General features: G+C 33.9%; 1 long non-coding RNA gene across 4 annotated transcripts; it reads right to left on the bottom strand.

The window, feature by feature from the left end:
• Positions 1–47: 47 nt before the first annotated feature.
• On the bottom strand, positions 48–21,748 carry LOC139839933 (uncharacterized). 4 transcript variants are annotated; one of them, XR_011757160.1, is made up of 3 exons: positions 21,619–21,748; positions 20,758–20,832; positions 48–182 (listed from the first exon to the last, which is right to left on the bottom strand). It is a non-coding gene; the product is annotated as an uncharacterized lncRNA (long non-coding RNA). The 4 variants fall into 4 exon arrangements; XR_011757162.1 differs by lacking the exon at positions 48–182 and adding an exon at positions 649–699; XR_011757161.1 differs by lacking the exon at positions 48–182 and adding an exon at positions 9,322–9,452.
• Between the last annotated feature and the right edge of the window lie 603 nt (positions 21,749–22,351).

The following is a 22,351-nucleotide window of genomic DNA, read 5'->3' as shown; positions in this document are numbered from 1 at the left end:
AAATATTATTACATCACTGTCTCTATTTTTAGTTTTGTTACATCGTGGTTACAAAATACAAGTACAAATATAGTACAAATACAAATACATCATAATCTAGCCTATCAATACTAAATTTAACAAAAGACATTTTTAAAACTTCCACGATGCCCGACCTGAAAGTGCTTCCAAAAGTTAAGTACCTGAGATAAATACTTAAAAACGTCAATATAAATATTGGTGAGTTCATAGGTTTAGTTACAATGCATAAGTTAAAGGACATCAAGATTTCATGTATAAAATAGTTAAAAAGTTATTCTAGTTCATGAGCTTTCGATATCGAACGTTAACGTAGAAGTACCCGAAAATAAGCGTCACTTAAGGTCTAAGTGCAAGTGGTCGAAGGTTATGCATCCGATAGCCTAGTAGGCCTATCCTGATGTGAGGAGTCATCCTCAAATAGATCTATTCATAATATTCGCGTTTACCAAACCGGTAATTAACGATATCAAAATCGGGCTTTCTAAATTGACCTTTGTTACTCAACATAGAATATAGTTGTAAGTACTTAATTCCAATATGTAAAACGGTAAACAAGTATTATCTCATCACAAAAGTATAAAATATTGATTAAAAATGGGACTACGAACTCACAAGTAAAGCGGTGCGAAGCGTTCACGGTAATTGGTCAGATTGTGTTCGGTGTTCCGGGCTTGAGACCTAATGAAATTTTAATAGGTAAGAGGTATTACTATATGATATAGTACTTATTTAAGGTTTAAGATCAATCCCTTAAGTAATCTTACATGTCCAAATTGATTCTTGGTTTCAAAAGTCACTAGTTCATGGTTTTAGAAAAAGACTGTTTTCGACTAATTTTATCATGACATAAGTGTAGGTGTTTCTAAAGATCTATACATCCATTTTAAGTGAACTTAGTATCTCTGGAAAGCTCTTTGAGTGTAGGTTCTAACCATGTAAGGTTAGCCTCTAAACTCAGAACATAAGTTGGTTAAAAGTTCATTTCTTTACAAGTGTGCAAAACAGTTCAGTTTTACATTATACAATCTTTTGCAAATTTTAAAATAGGAAAACTTATATATTTGACTTAAGAACATTACAGAAGCCTTATAACATATAAAAGTGCTTTTTCCCAAAAGTAATAGTCTCAAAGTCTTCATTAACCTTGTCTTTGGAGATAAGGTTTTAGACTAATTTTTTACTTCAACAAATTCTTGTGTCAATTAGATAGGACCATATTTTGATGATTTCTTAATGGATTTAAGTGATTTTACTATACTTGGTTTCCTTCTTAAGTGTACTAATTAGATCAGAAGACTTTGGTTCGAAATCTATTTTATATTTTAAGCTATGCATGATTCTTTCACCCTTGGTCAGATTGCCATGAATCTGAACCTGTTTCACAAAATAAAATTCTAAAATGACTTTCCCTTTGATTTAAATCATGAAACTTTTACTATAAGTCTCAAACACATATATGAACATCATGGTGGTGAGCTTTATATAGAGATCATGGTGGTGGTGTGGGACGTGTCACAAGGAGAGGAGGGGGAGGGAGTGACTCATCCTTGCTCATTAATGGTGATCATTGAAATGTCTCGTTCTTATTGATTAAAAACGTTCCATATTAATTGATTTCGTTGCGAGGTTTTGACCTCTATATGAGACGTTTTTCAAAGACTGCATTCATTTTAAAACAAACCATAACCTTTATTTCATCAATAAAGGTTTAAAAAGCTTTACGTAGATTATCAAATAATGATAATCTAAAATATCCTGTTTACACACGACCATTACATAATGGTTTACAATACAAATATGTTACAACAAAATAAGTTTCTTGAATGCAGTTTTTACACAATATCATACAAGCATGGACTCCAAATCTCGTCCTTATTTAAGTATGCGACAGCGGAAGCTCTTAATAATCACCTGAGAATAAACATGCTTAAAACGTCAACAAAAATGTTGGTGAGTTATAGGTTTAACCTATATATATCAAATCATAATAATAGACCACAAGATTTCATATTTCAATACACATCCCATACATAGAGATAAAAATCATTCATATGGTGAACACCTGGTAACCGACATTAACAAGATGCATATATAAGAATATCCCCATCATTCCGGGACAACCTTCGGATATGATATAAATTTCGAAGTACTAAAGCATCCGGTACTTTGGATGGGGTTTGTTAGGCCCAATAGATCTATCTTTAGGATTCGCGTCAATTAGGGTGTCCATTCCCTAATTCTTAGATTACCAGACTAAATAAAAAGGGGCATATTCGATTTCGATAATTCAACCATAGAATGTAGTTTCACGTACTTGTGTCTATTTTGTAAATCATTTATAAAACCTGCATGTATTCTCATCCCAAAAATATTAGATTTTAAAAGTGGGACTATAACTCACTTTCACAGATTTTTACTTCGTCGGGAAGTAAGACTTGGCCACTGGTTGATTCACGAACCTATAACAATATATACATATATATCAAAGTATGTTCAAAATATATTTACAACACTTTTAATATATTTTGATGTTTTAAGTTTATTAAGTCAGCTGTCCTCGTTAGTAACCTACAACTAGTTGTCCACAGTTAGATGTACAGAAATAAATCGATAAATATTATCTTGAATCAATCCACGACCCAGTGTATACGTATCTCAGTATTGATCACAACTAAAACTATATATATTTTGGAATCAACCTCAACCCTGTATAGCTAACTCCAACATTCACATATAGAGTGTCTATGGTTGTTCCGAAATATATATAGATGTGTCGACATGATAGGTCGAAACATTGTATACGTGTCTATGGTATCTCAAGATTACATAATATACAATACAAGTTGATTAAGTTATGGTTGGAATAGATTTGTTACCAATTTTCACGTAGCTAAAATGAGAAAAATTATCCAATCTTGTTTTACCCATAACTTCTTCATTTTAAATCCGTTTTGAGTGAATCAAATTGCTATGGTTTCATATTGAACTCTATTTTATGAATCTAAACAGAAAAAGTATAGGTTTATAGTCGGAAAAATAAGTTACAAGTCGTTTTTGTAAAGGTAGTCATTTCAGTCGAAAGAACGACGTCTAGATGACCATTTTAGAAAACATACTTCCACCTTGAGTTTAACCATAATTTTTGGATATAGTTTCATGTTCATAATAAAAATCATTTTCTCAGAATAACAACTTTTAAATCAAAGTTTATCATAGTTTTTAATTAACTAACCCAAAACAGCCCGCGGTGTTACTACGACGGCGTAAATCCGGTTTTACGGTGTTTTTCGTGTTTCCAGGTTTTAAATCATTAAGTTAGCATATCATATAGATATAGAACATGTGTTTAGTTGATTTTAAAAGTCAAGTTAGAAGGATTAACTTTTATTTGCGAACAAGTTTAGAATTAACTAAACTATGTTCTAGTGATTACAAGTTTAAACCTTCGAATAAGATAGCTTTATATGTATGAATCGAATGATGTTATGAACATCATTACTACCTCAAGTTCCTTGGATAAACCTACAGGAAATTAGAAAAATAGATCTAGCTTCAAAGGATCCTTGGATGGCTTGAAAGTTCTTGAAGCGGAATCATGACACGAAAACAATTTCAAGTAAGATTTCCACTCGAAATAAGATTGTTATAGTTATAGAAATTGAATTAAAGTTTGAATATGATTATTACCTTGTATTAGAAAGATAACCTACTGTAAGTAACAAAGGTTTCTTGATCTTGGATGATTACTTGGAATGGATTTAGAAAACTTGGAAGTAAACTTGCAATCTTGGAAGTATTCTTGATTTTATGAAACTAGAACTATTGGAATTTATGAAGAACACTTAGAACTTGAAAATAGAACTAGAGAGAGATCAATTAGATGAAGAAAATTGAAGAATGAAAGTGTTTGTAGGTGTTTTTGGTCGTTGGTGTATGGATTAGATATAAAGGATATGTAATTTTGTTTTCATGTAAATAAGTCATGAATGATTACTCATATTTTTGTAATTTTATGAGATATTTTATGCTAGTTGCCAAATGATGGTTCCCACATGTGTTAGGTGACTCACATGGGCTGCTAAGAGCTGATAATTAGAGTGTATATACCAATAGTACATACATCTAAATGCTGTGTATTGTACGAGTACGAATACGGGTGCATACGAGTAGAATTGTTGATGAAACTGAACGAGGATGTAATTGTAAGCATTTTTGTTAAGTAGAAGTATTTTGATAAGTGTATTGAAGTCTTTCAAAAGTGTATAAATACATATTAAAACACTACATGTATATACATTTTAACTGAGTCGTTAAGTCATCGTTAGTCGTTACATGTAAGTGTTGTTTTGAAACCTTTAGGTTAACGATCTTGTTAAATGTTGTTAACCCAATGTTTATAATATCAAATGAGATTTTAAATTATTATATTATCATGATATTATCATGTATGAATATCTCTTAATATGATATATATACATTAAATGTCTTTACAACGATAATCGTTACATATATGTCTCGTTTAAAAATCATTAAGTTAGTAGTCTTGTTTTTATATATGTAGTTCATTGTTAATATACTTAATGATATGTTTACTTATCATAGTATCATGTTAACTATATATATATCCATATATATGTCATCATATAGTTTTTACAAGTTTTAACGTTCGTAAATCACCGGTCAACTTGGGTGGTCAATTGTCTATATGAAACATATTTCAATTAATCAAGTATTAACAAGTTTGATTGCTTAACATGTTGGAAACATTTAATCATGTAAATATCAATCTCAATTAATATATATAAACATGGAAAAGTTCGGGTCACTACAGTACCTACCCGTTAAATAAATTTCGTCCCGAAATTTTAAGCTGTTGAAGGTGTTGACGAATCTTCTGGAAATAGATGAGGGTATTTCTTCTTCATCTGATCTTCACGCTCCCAGGTGAACTCGGGTCCTCTACGAGCATTCCATCGAACCTTAACAATTGGTATCTTGTTTTGCTTAAGTCTTTTAACCTCACGATCCATTATTTCAACGGGTTCTTCGATGAATTGAAGTTTTTCGTTGATTTGGATTTCATCTAACGGAATAGTGAGATCTTCTTTAGCAAAACATTTATTCAAATTCGAGATGTGGAAAGTGTTATGTACAGCCGCGAGTTGTTGAGGTAACTCAAGTCGGTAAGCTACTGGTCCGACACGATCAATAATCTTGAATGGTCCAATATCCTTGGATTTAATTTCCCTCATTTACCAAATCGAACAACGCCTTTCCAAGGTGCAACTTTAAGCATGACCATCTCTCCAATTTCAAATTCTATATCTTTTCTTTTAATGTCAGCGTAGCTCTTTTGTCGACTTTGGGCGTTTTCAACCGTTGTTGAATTTGGATGATCTTCTCGGTAGTTTCTTGTATAATCTCCGGACCCGTAATCTGTCTATCCCCCACTTCACTCCAACAAATCGGAGACATGCACTTTCTACCATAAAGTGCTTCAAACGGCGCCATCTCAATGCTTGAATGGTAGTTATTGTTGTAGGAAAATTCTGCTAACGGTAGATGTCGATCCCAACTGTTTCCGAAATCAATAACACATGCTCGTAGCATGTCTTCAAGCGTTTGTATCGTCCTTTCGCTCTGTCCATCAGTTTGTGGATGATAGGCAGTACTCATGTCTAGACGAGTTCCTAATGCTTGTTGTAATGTCTGCCAGAATCTTGAAATAAATCTGCCATCCCTATCAGAGATAATAGAGATTGGCATTCCATGTCTGGAGACGACTTCCTTCAAATACAGTCGTGTTAACTTCTCCATCTTGTCATCTTCTCTTATTGGCAGGAAGTGTGCTGATTTGGTGAGATGATCAACTATTACCCAAATAGTATCAAAACCACTTGCAGTCCTTGGCAATTTAGTGATGAAATCCATGGTAATGTTTTCCCATTTCCATTCCGGGATTTCGGGTTGTTGAAGTAGACCTGATGGTTTCTGATGCTCAGCTTTGACCTTAGAACACGTCAAACATTCTCCTACGTATTTAGCAACATCGGCTTTCATACCCGGCCACCAAAAATGTTTCTTGAGATCTTTATACATCTTCCCCGTTCCAGGATGTATTGAGTATCTGGTTTTATAAGCTTCTCTAAGTACCATTTCTCTCATATCTCCAAATTTTGGTACCCAAATCCTTTCAGCCCTATACCGGGTTCCGTCTTCCCGAATATTAAGATGCTTCTTCGATCCTTTGGATATTTCATCCTTTAAATTTCCCTCTTTTAAAACTCCTTGTTGCGCCTCCTTTATTTAAGTAGTAAGGTTATTATGAATCATTATATTCATAGATTTTACTCGAATGGGTTCTCTGTCCTTCCTGCTCAAGGCATCGGCTACCACATTTGCCTTCCCCGGGTGGTAACGAATCTCAAAGTCGTAATCATTCAACAATTTAATCCACCAACGCTGCCTCATATTCAGTTGTTTCTGATTAAATATGTGTTGAAGACTTTTGTGGTCGGTATATATAATACTTTTGACCCCATATAAGTAGTGCCTCCAAGTCTTTAATGCAAAAACAACCGCGCCTAATTCCAAATCATGCGTCGTATAATTTTGCTCGTGAATCTTCAATTGTCTAGACGCATAAGCAATCACCTTCGTCCATTGCATTAATACACAACCGAGACCTTGCTTTGATGCGTCGCAATAAATCACAAAATCATCATTCCCTTCAGGCAATGATAATATAGGTGCAGTAGTTAGCTTTTTCTTCAATAACTGAAACGCTTTCTCTTGTTCATCATTCCATTCAAATTTCTTCCCTTTATGCGTTAATGCAGTCAAGGGTTTTGCTATTCTGGAAAAGTCTTGGATGAACCTTCTGTAGTAACCAGCTAGTCCTAAAAACTGGCGAATGTGTTTCGGAGTTTTCGGGGTTTCCCACTTTTCAACAGTTTCTATCTTTGCCGGATCCACCTTAATACCTTCTTTGTTCACTATGTGACCGAGGAATTGAACTTCTTCCAACCAAAATGCACACTTTGAAAACTTAGCGTACAATTCTTCCTTCCTCAATACTTCTAACACCTTTCTCAAATGTTCACCGTGTTCTTGGTCATTCTTTGAGTAAATAAGTATGTCATCAATGAAAACAATGACAAACTTGTCAAGGTATGGTCCACACACTCGGTTCATAAGGTCCATGAACACAGCTGGTACATTAGTTAAACCAAACGGCATAACCATAAACTCGTAATGACCGTAACGTGTTCTGAAAGCAGTCTTTGGAATATCATCTTCTTTCACCCGCATTTGATGATACCCGGAACGTAAGTCAATCTTTGAATAAACAGACGAGCCTTGTAGTTGATCAAATAAGTCGTCAATTCTCGGTAGTGGGTAGCGGTTCTTGATGGTAAGTTTGTTCAACTCTCGGTAGTCGATACACAACCTGAATGTACCATCTTTCTTCTTGACAAACAAAACAGGAGCTCCCCACGGTGATGTGCTTGGTCGAATGAAACCACGCTCTAAAAGTTCTTGTAATTGGCTTTGCAGTTCTTTTATCTCGCTGGGTGCGAGTCTGTAAGGAGCACGAGCTATTGGTGCAGCTCCTGGTACAAGATCTATTTGAAATTCAACGGATCGATGTGGGGGTAATCCCGGTAATTCTTTCGAAAATACATCGGGAAATTCTTTTGCAATGGGAACATCATTGATGCTCTTTTCTTCAGTTTGTACTTTCTCGACGTGTGCTAGAACAGCATAGCAACCTTTTCTTATTAGTTTTTGTGCCTTCAAATTACTAATAAGATGTAGCTTCGTGTTGCCCTTTTCTCCGTACACCATTAAGGGTTTTCCTTTTTCTCGTATAATGCGAATTGCATTTTTGTAACAAACGATCTCTGCTTTCACTTCTTTCAACCAGTCCATACCGATTATCACATCAAAACTCCCTAACTCTACTAGTATCAAATCAATCTTAAATGTTTCGCTAACCAGTTTAATTTCTCGATTCTGACATATATTATCTGCTGAAATTAATTTACCATTTGCTAATTCGAGTAAAAATTTACTATCCAAAGGCGTCAATGGACAATTTAATTTAGCACAAAAATCTCTACTCATATAGCTTCTATCCGCACCCGAATCAAATAAAATGTAAGCAGATTTATTGTCAATAAGAAACGTACCCGTAACAAGCTCCGGGTCTTCCTGTGCCTCTGCCGCATTAATATTGAAAACTCTTCCGCGGCCTTGTCCATTCGTGTTCTCCTGGTTCGGGCAATTTCTAATAATGTGGCTCGGTTTTCCAAATTTATAACAAACTACATTGGCATAACTTGCTCCGACACTACTTGCTCCGCTATTACTCGTTCCGACACCATTTGTTCCTTTCGTTCTATTAACCCCTGGTCCGTAGACCTCACACTTCGCCGCGCTATGACCATTTCTTTTACACTTGTTGCAAAATTTGGTACAGAACCCCGAGTGATACTTTTCACACCTTTGGCATAGTTGCTTCTGATTGTTGTTGTTGTTGCGGTTATTATTGTTGTTGGGATGATTGTTGTAGTTGCTGTTGTTGTTGTTGTTGTTGGGCCGTTTGTTGCAGTTGCGATTGATGTTGTGATTGTTGGGATAATTGTTGCGATTATTGTTGTAATTGATGTTGTTGTATTGGTGATTCTTATCACCGTTTTCCTCCCACTTTCTTTTGACTTGCTTCACATTGGCCTCTTCAGCAGTCTGTTCTTTAATTCTTTCTTCAATCTGGTTCACTAGTTTATGAGCCATTCTACATGCCTGTTGTATGGAGGCGGGCTCGTGTGAACTTATATCTTCTTGGATTCTTTCCGGTAATCCTTTCACAAACGCGCCGATCTTCTATTCCTCATCTTCGAATGCTCCCGGACACAATAGGCACAATTCTGTGAATCGTCTTTCATACGTGGTAATATCAAATCCTTGGGTTCGTAACCCTCTAAGTTCTGTCTTGAGCTTATTGACCTCGGTTCTGGGACGGTACTTCTCGTTCATCAAGTGTTTGAATGCTGACCACGGTAGTGCGTACGCATCGTCTTGTCCCACTTGCTCTAGATAGGTATTCCACCATGTTAACGCAGAACCTGTGAAGGTATGCGTAGCGTACTTCACTTTGTCCTCTTCAGTACACTTACTTATGGCAAACACCGATTCGACCTTCTCGGTCCACCGTTTCAATCCGATCGGTCCTTGGTTCCATCAAATTCCAAAGGTTTGCAGGCAGTGAATTCTTTGTAGGTGCATCCTACACGATTTCCTGTACGGCTAGATCCAAGGTTATTGTTGGTATGTAGCGCAGCCTGTACTGCGGCTATGTTTGAAGCTAGAAAAGTACGGAATTCCTCTTCATTCATATTCACGGTGTGTCGAGTAGTCGGTGCCATTTCCTTCAAAATAGTCAAATGGAACAAGTTAATCATACAGAATATTAAGAGTAGTTAATAGTATTTCGTAGCATAATATGAACTCATTTATAAAAGCTTTTTCTTCATATTAGTGTTTTATAAGTTTAAATTCGGGTAGTACCTACCCGTTAAGTTCATACTTAGCAGCTAATATACAATTCAACTACTACAATTCTATATAAAAAACTGATTATAATAATATTTCGCATTCAAACTTTTACACAATATTTTACAAACTTACAATACCGCTTATTTTACATATAGCATGAAATATAGCACACAATAAATTTGATACAAGATGGTTGTGAAGATAATTCTAGCTAGTACACAAGTCGTTCAGCAAAGGCAATAAAGACACGTAATTCATACGTCCAGAAACAAGTCATGCATTCTGGTTTTACTAGGATTACTTCCCATCCTTGGTCTTGTGGAACATAACCGTTATGGCCGTTGATAAGACAGCGTGTTGTAACGTCGTCAAAGGGACGAGGGTTACGTAATGTCCAACAGTCCCGTAACAATCTAAAAACCTCATTTCTTACCCCAATTACCGACTTCGTCACTTGTGGGAACGTTTTGTTTAATAGTTGTAGCCCGATGTTCTTGTTCTCACTTTGGTGAGAAGCGAACATTACTAATCCGTAAGCATAACATGATTCTTTATGTTGCATGTTAGCCGCTTTTTCTAAATCACGAAGTCCAATATTCGGATATATTGAGTCAAAATAATTTCTTAACCCATTGCGTAAAATAGCATTTGAGTTCCCCGCAATATATGCGTCAAAGTAAACACATCGTAACTTATGGATTTCCCAATGTGATATCCCCCATCTTTCGAACGAAAGCCTTTTATAAACCAAGGCATTCTTGGAACGTTCTTCGAATGTCTTACAAACTGATCTCGCCTTAAATAGTTGTGCCGAAGAATTCTGACCGACTCTAGACAAGATTTCATCAATCATGTCTCCGGGTAGGTCTCTTAAAATATTGGGTTGTCTATCCATTTTGTGTTTTTATACTGTAAAATAGACAAGAGTTAGATTCATAAAAAAAATACTTATTAATAGAAGCAAATTTTACATATATCATAAAGCATAAGCACACTATATTACATATATTACACCACACGAATACAACTATCTTATTCCGACTCGCTTGTTTCTTCTTCTTCGGTTTTGGTTCGTTTTGCCAAGTTTCTAGGGATATATGATGTTCCCCTAATACGAGCCGTCGTTTTCCACATTGGTTTAGAAAAACCTGGTGGTTTAGAGGTTCCCGGGTCATTGTTACAACTTAAGGACTTCGGGGGTTGACGATACATATAAAGTTCATCGGGGTTGGAATTAGATTTCTCTATTTTTATGCCCTTTCCCTTATTATTTTCTTTTGCCTTTTTAAATTCAGTTGGGGTAATTTCTATAACATCATCGGAATTCTCGTCGGAATTCGATTCATCGGAGAATTGGTAATCCTCCCAATAGTTTGCTTCCTTGGCGGAAACACCATTGACCATAATTAACCTTGGTCGGTTGGTTGAGGATTTTCTTTTACTTAACCGTTTTATTATTTCCCCCACCGGTTCTATTTCTTCATCCGGTTCCGATTCTTCTTCCGGTTCCGACTCTTCTTCCGGTTCCTCTTCGGGAACTTGTGAATCAGTCCACGAATCATTCCAATTTACATTTGACTCTTCATTATTATTAGGTGAGTCAATGGGACTTGTTCTAGAGGTAGACATCTATCACATAATATCAAACGCGTTAAGAGATTAATATATCACATAATATTCACATGTTAAAAATATATAGTTTCCAACAAAATTTGTTAAGCAATCATTTTTCAAGTAAACACGGTCGAAGTCCAGACTCACTAATGCATCCTAACAAACTCGATAAGACACACTAATGCAAAATTCTGGTTCTCTAAGACCAACGCTCGGATACCAACTGAAATGTCCCGTTCTTATTGATTAAAAACGTTCCATATTAATTGATTTCGTTGCGAGGTTTTGACCTCTATATGAGACGTTTTTCAAAGACTGCATTCATTTTAAAACAAACCATAACCTTTATTTCATCAATAAAGGTTTAAAAAGATTTACGTAGATTATCAAATAATGATAATCTAAAATATCCTGTTTACACATGACCATTACATAATGGTTTACAATACAAATATGTTACAACAAAATAAGTTTCTTGAATGCAGTTTTTACACAATATCATACAAGCATGGACTCCAAATCTCGTCCTTATTTAAGTATGCGACAGCGGAAGCTCTTAATAATCACCTGAGAATAAACATGCTTAAAACGTCAACAAAAATGTTGGTGAGTTATAGGTTTAACCTATATATATCAAATCATAATAATAGACCACAAGATTTCATATTTCAATACACATCCCATACATAGAGATAAAAATCATTCATATGGTGAACACCTGGTAACCGACATTAACAAGATGCATATATAAGAATATCCCCATCATTCCGGGACAACCTTCGGATATGATATAAATTTCGAAGTACTAAAGCATCCGGTACTTTGGATGGGGTTTGTTAGGCCCAATAGATCTATCTTTAGAATTCGCGTCAATTAGGGTGTCCGTTCCCTAATTCTTAGATTACCAGACTAAATAAAAAGGGGCATATTTGATTTCGATAATTCAACCATGGAATGTAGTTTCACGTACTTGTGTCTATTTTGTAAATCATTTATAAAACCTGCATGTATTCTCATCCCAAAAATATTAGATTTTAAAAGTGGGACTATAACTCACTTTCACAGATTTTTACTTCGTCGAGAAGTAAGACTTGGCCACTGGTTGATTCACGAACCTATAACAATATATACATATATATCAAAGTATGTTCAAAATATATTTACAACACTTTTAATATATTTTGATGTTTTAAGTTTATTAAGTCAGCTGTCCTCGTTAGTAACCTACAACTAGTTGTCCACAGTTAGATGTACAGAAATAAATCGATAAATATTATCTTGAATCAATCCACGACCCAGTGTATACGTATCTCAGTATTGATCACAACTCAAACTATATATATTTTGAAATCAACCTCAACCCTGTATAGCTAACTCCAACATTCACATATAGAGTGTCTATGGTTGTTCCGAAATATATATAGATGTGTCGACATGATAGGTCGAAACATTGTATACGTGTCTATGGTATCTCAAGATTACATAATATACAATACAAGTTGATTAAGTTATGGTTGGAATAGATTTGTTACCAATTTTGACGTAGCTAAAATGAGAAAAATTATCCAATCTTGTTTTACCCATAACTTCTTCATTTTAAATCCGTTTTGAGTGAATCAAATTGCTATGGTTTCATATTGAACTCTATTTTATGAATCTAAACAGAAAAAGTATAAGTTTATAGTCGGAAAAATAAGTTACAAGTCATTTTTGTAAAGGTAGTCATTTCAGTCGAAAGAACGACGTCTAGATGACCATTTTAGAAAACATACTTCCACTTTGAGTTTAACCATAATTTTTGGATATAGTTTCACGTTCATAATAAAAATCATTTTCTCAGAATAACAACTTTTAAATCAAAGTTTATCATAGTTTTTAATTAACTAACCCAAAACAGCCCGCGGTGTTACTACGACGGCGTAAATCCGGTTTTACGGTGTTTTTCGTGTTTCCAGGTTTTAAATCATTAAGTTAGCATATCATATAGATATAGAACATGTGTTTAGTTGATTTTAAAATTCAAGTTAGAAGGATTAACTTTTATTTGCGAACAAGTTTAGAATTAACTAAACTATGTTCTAGTGATTACAAGTTTAAACCTTCGAATAAGATAGCTTTATATGTATGAATCGAATGATGTTATGAACATCATTACTACCTCAAGTTCCTTGGATAAACCTACTGGAAATTAGAAAAATAGATCTAGCTTCAAAGGATCCTTGGATGGCTTGAAAGTTCTTGAAGCGGAATCATGACACGAAAACAATTTCAAGTAAGATTTCCACTCGAAATAAGATTGTTATAGTTATAGAAATTGAATTAAAGTTTGAATATGATTATTACCTTGTATTAGAAAGATAACCTACTGTAAGTAACAAAGGTTTCTTGATCTTGGATGATTACTTGGAATGGATTTAGAAAACTTGGAAGTAAACTTGCAATCTTGGAAGTATTCTTGATTTTATGAAACTAGAACTTTTGGAATTTATGAAGAACACTTAGAACTTGAAGATAGAACTTGAGAGAGATCAATTAGATGAAGAAAATTGAAGAATGAAAGTGTTTGTAGGTGTTTTTGGTCGTTGGTGTATGGATTAGATATAAAGGATATGTAATTTTGTTTTCATGTAAATAAGTCATGAATGATTACTCATATTTTTGTAATTTTATGAGATATTTTATGCTAGTTGCCAAATGATGGTTCTCACATGTGTTAGGTGACTCACATGGGCTGCTAAGAGCTGATCATTGGAGTGTATATATCAATAGTACATACATCTAAAAGCTGTGTATTGTACGAGTACGAATACGGGTGCATACGAGTAGAATTGTTGATGAAACTGAACGAGAATGTAATTGTAAGCATTTTTGTTAAGTAGAAGTATTTTGATAATTGTATTGAAGTCTTTCAAAAGTGTATAAATACATATTAAAACACTACATGTATATACATTTTAACTGAGTCGTTAAGTCATCGTTAGTCGTTACATGTAAGTGTTGTTTTGAAACCTTTAGGTTAACGATCTTGTTAAATGTTGTTAACCCAATGTTTATAATATCAAATGAGATTTTAAATTATTATATTATCATGATATTATCATGTATGAATATCTCTTAATATGATATATATATACATTAAATGTCTTTACAACGATAATCGTTACATATATGTCTCGTTTAAAAATCATTAAGTTAGTAGTCTTGTTTTTATATATGTAGTTCATTGTTAATATACTTAATGATATGTTTACTTATCATAGTATCATGTTAACTATATATATATCCATATATATGTCATCATATAGTTTTTACAAGTTTTAACGTTCGTAAATCACCGGTCAACTTGGGTGGTCAATTGTCTATATGAAACATATTTCAATTAATCAAGTCTTAATAAGTTTGATTGCTTAACATGTTGGAAACATTTAATCATGTAAATATCAATCTCAATTAATATATATAAACATGGAAAAGTTCGGGTTACTACAATCATGATTATGTCTTGCAAGATATTTAGCTTAGTGGAGAAGTATAAGTGAAGATATTTGAGAAGATATTTTGATGATGGTGTATGATGATGATGAAAACGTTGATGATGATGATGATGATGATGTAGGTGTTCTAGTCAATTTTTGGTTTTGCAAGTGTACATGTACTTGTGTAGGCTTTCTAATGTTAAATCCTAAGATGTTTACTTGTATGTTTAGGGTTTAGGAAGTAAGCTAAAGTTAGATTCTAATCAAGATAGGTTAAGGTTGATAAAAATGGTTAAGTTCAAGGAATTCAAAACTAGTTGTGAAAATGAAGAAGTGTAGAAAAGTTTCTATCTTATGAACAAATGTTCAAATGAAATTGTTTCAAGTCTTTATTCTAAATACTTAGTTAACAAGTTTATTTATTAAATTAATATATACATAAAAGTATAATTTTCAATTTTAGGTTTATGGTAATGAATTAGGGTTCATAGTAGTAAACTAGGGTTTATGATGATAAGTTAGGGTTTATAACTTTATGCAAATATGTAAAGTAATACCCAATCAAGTAAAGCTTAAAATGCATCCTTAGGGCTATACAAACCCTAAAATAAACCAAGACATAGATTGATAAATTTACTCGTCATGTCGGAAAAGGTAACTTAAAGAAGTCAAACTTGACAACTTAGGTCGAAAAGCTAGAGTTATGACATATACATACATTTTCATTTTGAAATAGTGTTTTACTGTAGCAAAATGTTTTTTACTGCAGCAAATAGTGGTTTTTGAAAACACTGTAGCTTTTCGGGTACTGTAACAATTCGAAAATACTGTAGCAAATTAGTGTTTTACTTGTTCATCTTAAACGTTTTAGTTAACTTATCTAAATATCAATCGAATCAATAATCGAATGTTACTATCGTTTACTAAATAACTTGAAAATATATATATATGTATATATCTTTATTTAATATACATAAATCAGTTTTTTAAATACACATTGCAAGTTATTTATAATTAATTTTAATATTCCAACTTATTGTATATATATATATATATATATATATATATATATATATATACATATATATATATATATATATATATATATATATATATATATATATATATATATATACAAATAGATGTTCGTGAATCGTCGGTCAATAGTCAAATGTTAACTGAATATATAACATTAGTTCAAAAATTTTGAGAATCAATATTACAGACTTTGCTTATCTTGTCGAAATCATATAAAGATTAAGTTTTAAATTTGGTCAGAAATTTCCAGATCGTTACAGTTAAGCTTTTGTGACTAGGTGGGAAGACTTTATTTATTATACCCCATATACAAGTCCCCTTAAAATTCCTAATTACAACACTAAATTAACTTACATCTTAAGGTATTTCCAGACCTAACATTTACAATTATGCTAGCTGTATTTTTTGGCAACTAATCATTAGTTAAATAATGTAACCTTTGCAATCTATGTAACACATCCTTTTTATAAAACAAGAAGGAAACATATTGGACAAAAAGTGTAGACAATTAGGCTACCCACAATGGCAGTGCCGTTGGAGTGTCAAAGCCAAATCTTTGGAAGACTCCATTGTTAGCGCTAGTTTTTGGAGCTTCCTTGAAAGGCCGCCACTGATTATGGTTTGGTATAGCAATATTGAAGGACGGAGCATATGGTATTATTTAGTTGTACATTACACATTAAAAGTGGTATAATGTATTAATTAATTAATTTTGGTGGGTCCATTTGATGGTTAAAGGGTATGTCATTGATATTAGGAAGTGTGATGAGTTAGGTCTTAGGAAGAAGTTGCTGAGGTGGCGCTGATGTGACAGAGGTGCCTTAGACCAGCTACATAACAAGCCAAGCGGACCCTTTTGTCACCTCTAGTTTTGAACGATGTTTTGGCATCATATGATTGAGGTGTAACTTAAGCGTTTGACGAGCCAAAGCTAAAGTAATGGAGTAACTAAATATTTTCAGATTTTAACTAAAAATGATGGAGGAAAATATAGATTAGCTACAACTTCAAGTTTATAAAGACTCGCAATTCCTTTCTCGATCTATGTGACAACGTGTTACAAAGTTTCGTATAAAATGAAAGGTATAATGTTGGACTCTGGTGCTGTCATACTCGTTTGAACTTCAAATTTATTTTTATCTATAAGGTTTGGTTTTTTTTTTTTTTTTTTTTTTTTTTTTTAAAGGCGTTATTATACATTCACACAAAACTAAATATAGTATTTCAATTTTACTAAAAAAATTTAAGTATTTATTTACTAGTTACTTTTTTAGATAAAATAACGCCGATAGTCCTTGTGGTCTGATAAAAAATACACAGATAGTTCAAACTTGATTTTTTCAACTAAATATTCCAAAAGTTTGCATTTTCGTTCGTGGATAGTCCATCCATGTGACGTTCGTTGATTCTCTCCGTCAACTTCGGGCATGTGCCATGTACATGAGAGTATTTTCATCATTTTACATATCAATTCTCCTTTTAACTTCCTAATCTCCGCATTTATCTTACCCAAATATCATACCCTAATTTAAACCTCTCAGTTTCTTCATCTTCTTCCTTTTTTTTTTACGGCCAAATAAAGATATATAAATAAAACGCTCCCTAGCAAGACGCTAAAGGAGAATTACAACGGCATAGAAAGCCATAAGTTTCAATTTGAAACTAGATAACCTCTATGTTTTAACCAACGAAAGGAAAGAAATCTAATTACATCGAAAAGATTGCTAATGTTACAAAACGAATCATTAAAAACAACTCCATTACGATACCGCCAAATAGCCCACAAAAAAGTAACCATAATAGCCACGATCTGATCCTTGTTCTTTTGTGAGAGACGGACACCCTCAAGCCAAACAATAAACGTGTCCCAAGAAGAGAACGCAGGCATAACCAAATCCAACCAAATCTTAATCTTGTGCCATAGATCCGAAGCCAAATGACACTCGAAGAATAGATGATCTTGAGACTCGACCCCATTGTTACAAACCGGACAAACAATAGTGGGAATCTCTATACCTTTCGCGGAGAGGTTCCACCGAACGGGAAGAGAATCCAACCTTAACCGCCAAATGAAGACGTTAACCTTCCTCGGGACGAATTTGTACCAAACGATTTTAAAATTAGAAGATGAAAGCGTCACCCGATCAATAGCCTCCCTCGCTGCTTTAACGGAGTATAAACCATCAGAAGTAATCGAACAGGACCATCTATCAGTTCGATCCGATAAAAAAACAGAAACTAATATCCTCACGAAGCAATGTAAGCAATTGGTCGTTCCGACTTCCCAAATTCTGCCTATTCCACACCCATTGCCATTCACCATCAACCCATTTATCAGCAATCATGTCATCTTTGTTAACATACAAGCAAAATAACCGATTGTACCGACACGCTAAAGTAGAGTTACCACACCAAAGGTCATGCCAAAAACGAGAATTTCTACCATCACCAATATCCATTCGAAATAAATTCGAAGGCAGAAGACCATCACTAATTGCTTTAGAACATGTACCAACAATATTATTCCATGTACTAGAACAGGAACCCGAAGACTTCTCAAAAATGTTACCATGTATAGATTTGATGATCGAAACCCAATACTCATCCGGGTTGGATAAATACCTCCACCTCCATTTATTAACCAAGGCAATGTTAAAAGCCTTTAGACTTCCCACATTAAGGCCACCTTTATCAAATGAAGTAATAACTTTGTCCCATTTAACCCAAGACATCTTTTTAGCGAAGTCACTTCCGGCCCAAAAGAATCTCGCCCTGATAGATTCAAGCCGCTTTAAAACCGAAACCGGACATCTATACAATGACAAGAGATAAATGCCAAGGCTACCCAAAACGGATTTAATAAGGGTTAATCTTCCACCCGATGAAAGTAAACATGCCTTCCACGAGGAAAGTTTGGTACGAAACTTATCAAGTAACGAGTCCCAATTAGCCGTTAAGTTCATATTAGATCCAATCGGAATACCTAGGTACTTAGTTGGGAAAACACCAACCTGAGTCCCTGCAGCAGCCGCGAGAGTCACGACTTCCGAATCCTCGACACCAATACCAAAAAAGTGGGATTTAATGACATTAATCTTTAAACCTGAAACCAAAAAGAACACTTTCAAAATGATAAGAATTCGATTCATCTCTTGTGTACTCCATTCTGACAAGATGATAACGTCATCTACATAAAGAAAATGAGAAAGGTGAATATTATCGTGACCAACTTTAACACCACGGATGTAATTGATTTCCATCGCGCGGTTAAAAGCTAAATGTAATCCCTCCATAACAATGATGAAGAGGAAAGGACTTAGTGGATCGCCTTGTCTCGAGCCTCGGTTAATAGCAAACTCTCTGGTCGGGCTACCATTAACGAGGACAGAAGTTTTAGCCGAATCAAGACAACTCCTAATCTACGAGCACCATTTTATGACCAAACCCCAACGAAGAAAGCATAAAAAGTAAGTAATCCCAATTTACAGAATCATACGCTTCTTCTTCCTTATCTTCTTCCACCAAATCAAATCCAAATCCAAATTTACATAAACTTCAAAATCATTAAAACATTAAATAAAACAGAAAAATGGCAGGATTTTTCGTCATTTCCAAAATCAAATAACAAAATCAAGAACCACAAGGACTCTCTGTCATTTTCAAGTGCATGTTTTGGGAGTCCCCGGTAGTTGTGATTCCGGCCAATGAACTTGCCATCACGAACAATCATCAGACTTAAGTGCCTTCGATTCCGGCCACTGAACTTGCGTTTTTTTCATAGTTCAGCTATTGGTTGACCACAGTTAAATCATGCCACCAGCGTTGTTGCATCTGGCCACCGGCGGCGTTAAATCTGGTCAAACCTTCGTCGACGCCTAATTCTCAGTTTCAAGCAGTAGCGGAATTCAAGGGTTGCTTTTTTTGTCCATGAAGGTATGGTGCGAAAGAATGGGATAAATAAAAGGTGAGTTAATCATTTTGAGATATTTAGTTTCATCTCCACTGTCCATGTGACAAAAAAGGATAAGCTCAAATATTACATATTGATTTATTTTAGAAGTTATAGATCTAAACTCTCTTGTGATTTAGGTTATAGTTTCATCTTCACTGTCAGTGGTGATTTGAGTTTTGATTTTAGGTTACTGGTATTAGGTTCTGATTTTAGGGTTTTTTGATATATTGATTTTGAAGTGTAATTTAGGTTTTGATGAACTATGTTGATGCTTGAATAACACTTTGTAATTAGTTTGTGATAAATAATTTGTGTTTTTTTCGGGATATAATTAATTAGGTTAGGATTTTTTATTTGATGGAAATCTGGAAAGGGGAAATTTGAAAAGAAAAAGAATGGGAAGAAGTAAAGGGGAGAAGAAGTCAAATGAGGAAAATACCCTCATGTACATGGCACATGTTTGAAGTAAATGGAGAGAATTAACGGACGTCATATGGTTGGACTATCTACGAACGAAAATGCAAACTTCTGAATTATTCAGTTGAAAAAATTAAGTTTCAACAATTCGTGTATTTTTTTTAGAAAGGAATGTCTATGTAATTTGATTCTATTTTTTAGTCAACAGCAAGCATCGATTTATTGGCGTCCTGACTGCCGTTTAGAGCCTAAATTGAATTACAGGCAGAATTTAAAATCCATAAAAATTTGATTCTACCATTTTCATGACGTATCAATTTTATTTTTAACTTTATTTTACTATTTTTCTTAAAAAAAAATTACTACTTATTGGTCGAAGGTCTATTCGGAAGCAATCTCTTTATCCTTCAAATAGAGGGAATGATGATTTTTTCTCTACTTTTGAGTGTGTTTTCACTTTGGGTGGAAAAATGACTTGTTTTTATTTTCGAATAGGGGAAAGATTGTCTACATCTCACATCCTAATACACCAGTAATGCAGTATTGGATTTTGTTGTTGTTTTCGTCTACCTAATCTTGTGTTTTTTTAATCACCCCTGCTAACTACAGAGAATCATGTGAAGCTACAACAAAATTAAATCAAACAATGTAGGTGATTGAGTTCAATGGCGACAAACGTACATTCCAACGGCAAGTGAAGCTACGTGGAATCATGCGATGTTTGCTCAAACCCCAGGTTCCTACAATCAAATTTGACTATAAACCCTAATTAGAATTAGAATTAAACAACAGTTTCATCTCAACTCCAACAGTTTAATCAATTAATTTCAAACCAAAGCCCTAAATTAAAAAAAAATAAAATAAAATAAAACAACTTTGACTACCAGATCAATAATCTCTTCCATGAATCATTTACACAAAAAATAACTGTTAAATTTACCACTGGGCGAAAGAGATACAAGAACGACAAAGCTAGTGACGGGCTGACGGTTGTGGTTATGGAGCTTTTGTTTGGTGGCTCACTGTACTGCATCGACGACGGAGCTAATGTATTTGTTTTTTAGTGACTCGTTTTATTTTTAATTGAAATTGATGAGAAATTAGAGAAATTTATAATTTTAATTTGATTAAAGGATTTGATATTTGAAGCAGAAAAGAGAATTAGTGTTTAACTTAACATTTGAAAGAAATAAAGTTGCAGGTGTGGTGCTGTTACATGATGGAATTTAACAAAGTAAATTAGACTCCTCACTCAACTATGATAAATTGCAAGAATTCGTCGTTGTATGTGTTGGGCCCTCTCCCTAGTGCCTTACTAAGGGGTTGTGGTGTTGGTAATAAAATTTTGTTGTTCCAAAAAAAAAAAAAAATTGCAAGAATTCTTCTGGTAATGAAACTTCTGAATCAGAATAGCAATTTTGTAAAAATCACATGGACTCCTTACATAATTTTGTTTAATATTAATCAAAATCATCTTAAATAATTGGAAGAGATCTGACACATCAAGTGGACTACTATGAAACTAACTAGGTAGACATTTACCTTAAATTTGGACTCGAGCTCGAAATACATGATCCTCGAATTCATGCTAGAATTCAAGAAAGGCTATCTTGAACAGTTGAACTTCACAGGTCGTTAACATATATCCAAATTGGGCGGTGATATTTCAGCCATGCATTTTGATAAATTCACTACACATATACATTAGTGATTTGTATACTGTATTGTGTAACTCATTAATGCATATAATTTTATCAAAACAATTTGGTGGATTTATCATCAGCCATCCTATTACATTAGTGTTTCAAGTTGAGTGTTTACTCCATCAAAAGAATTATCACTGTTCAAAGACTAATACATAAGATTTTGATATTGATAATTGATAATTGACTACTCTTTTCAGACTATCAGGAAACAATCAAAAATATTTACATTTACATTTACAACTATATGCTAAAATGCAATTAAGTAAACTTTCAAATAATGAATTTTATTAGTGATGCATGTCACCTACCACTCGATAGACACCATACGTCTCGTAATAATCAACACTCAAAAACCAAAGAAGAAAGGGTGACAATCAACAATTTTACTCGATATTATTATCTTTCCCGGGAGATATTACTATCGAAATTTGTCCCACTCGGTTTCACAAAAGGAGACATGAAAACGTGAATAACTTTTACTGCTCACTTCTTCAACTTGTACTATAAAACAATCTTTGACTCATTTTTGGATCCATACACAAATGCAATGAACTGGTAAAATTATTCTT

This window comes from Rutidosis leptorrhynchoides, chromosome 4 (genome assembly GCF_046630445.1).
Source record: "Rutidosis leptorrhynchoides isolate AG116_Rl617_1_P2 chromosome 4, CSIRO_AGI_Rlap_v1, whole genome shotgun sequence".
Classification (NCBI taxonomy): Eukaryota; Viridiplantae; Streptophyta; class Magnoliopsida; order Asterales; family Asteraceae; genus Rutidosis; species Rutidosis leptorrhynchoides.
The sequence above is the reverse complement of the archived record's forward strand: the minus strand, read 5'-3'. Positions and strand labels throughout refer to the sequence as shown.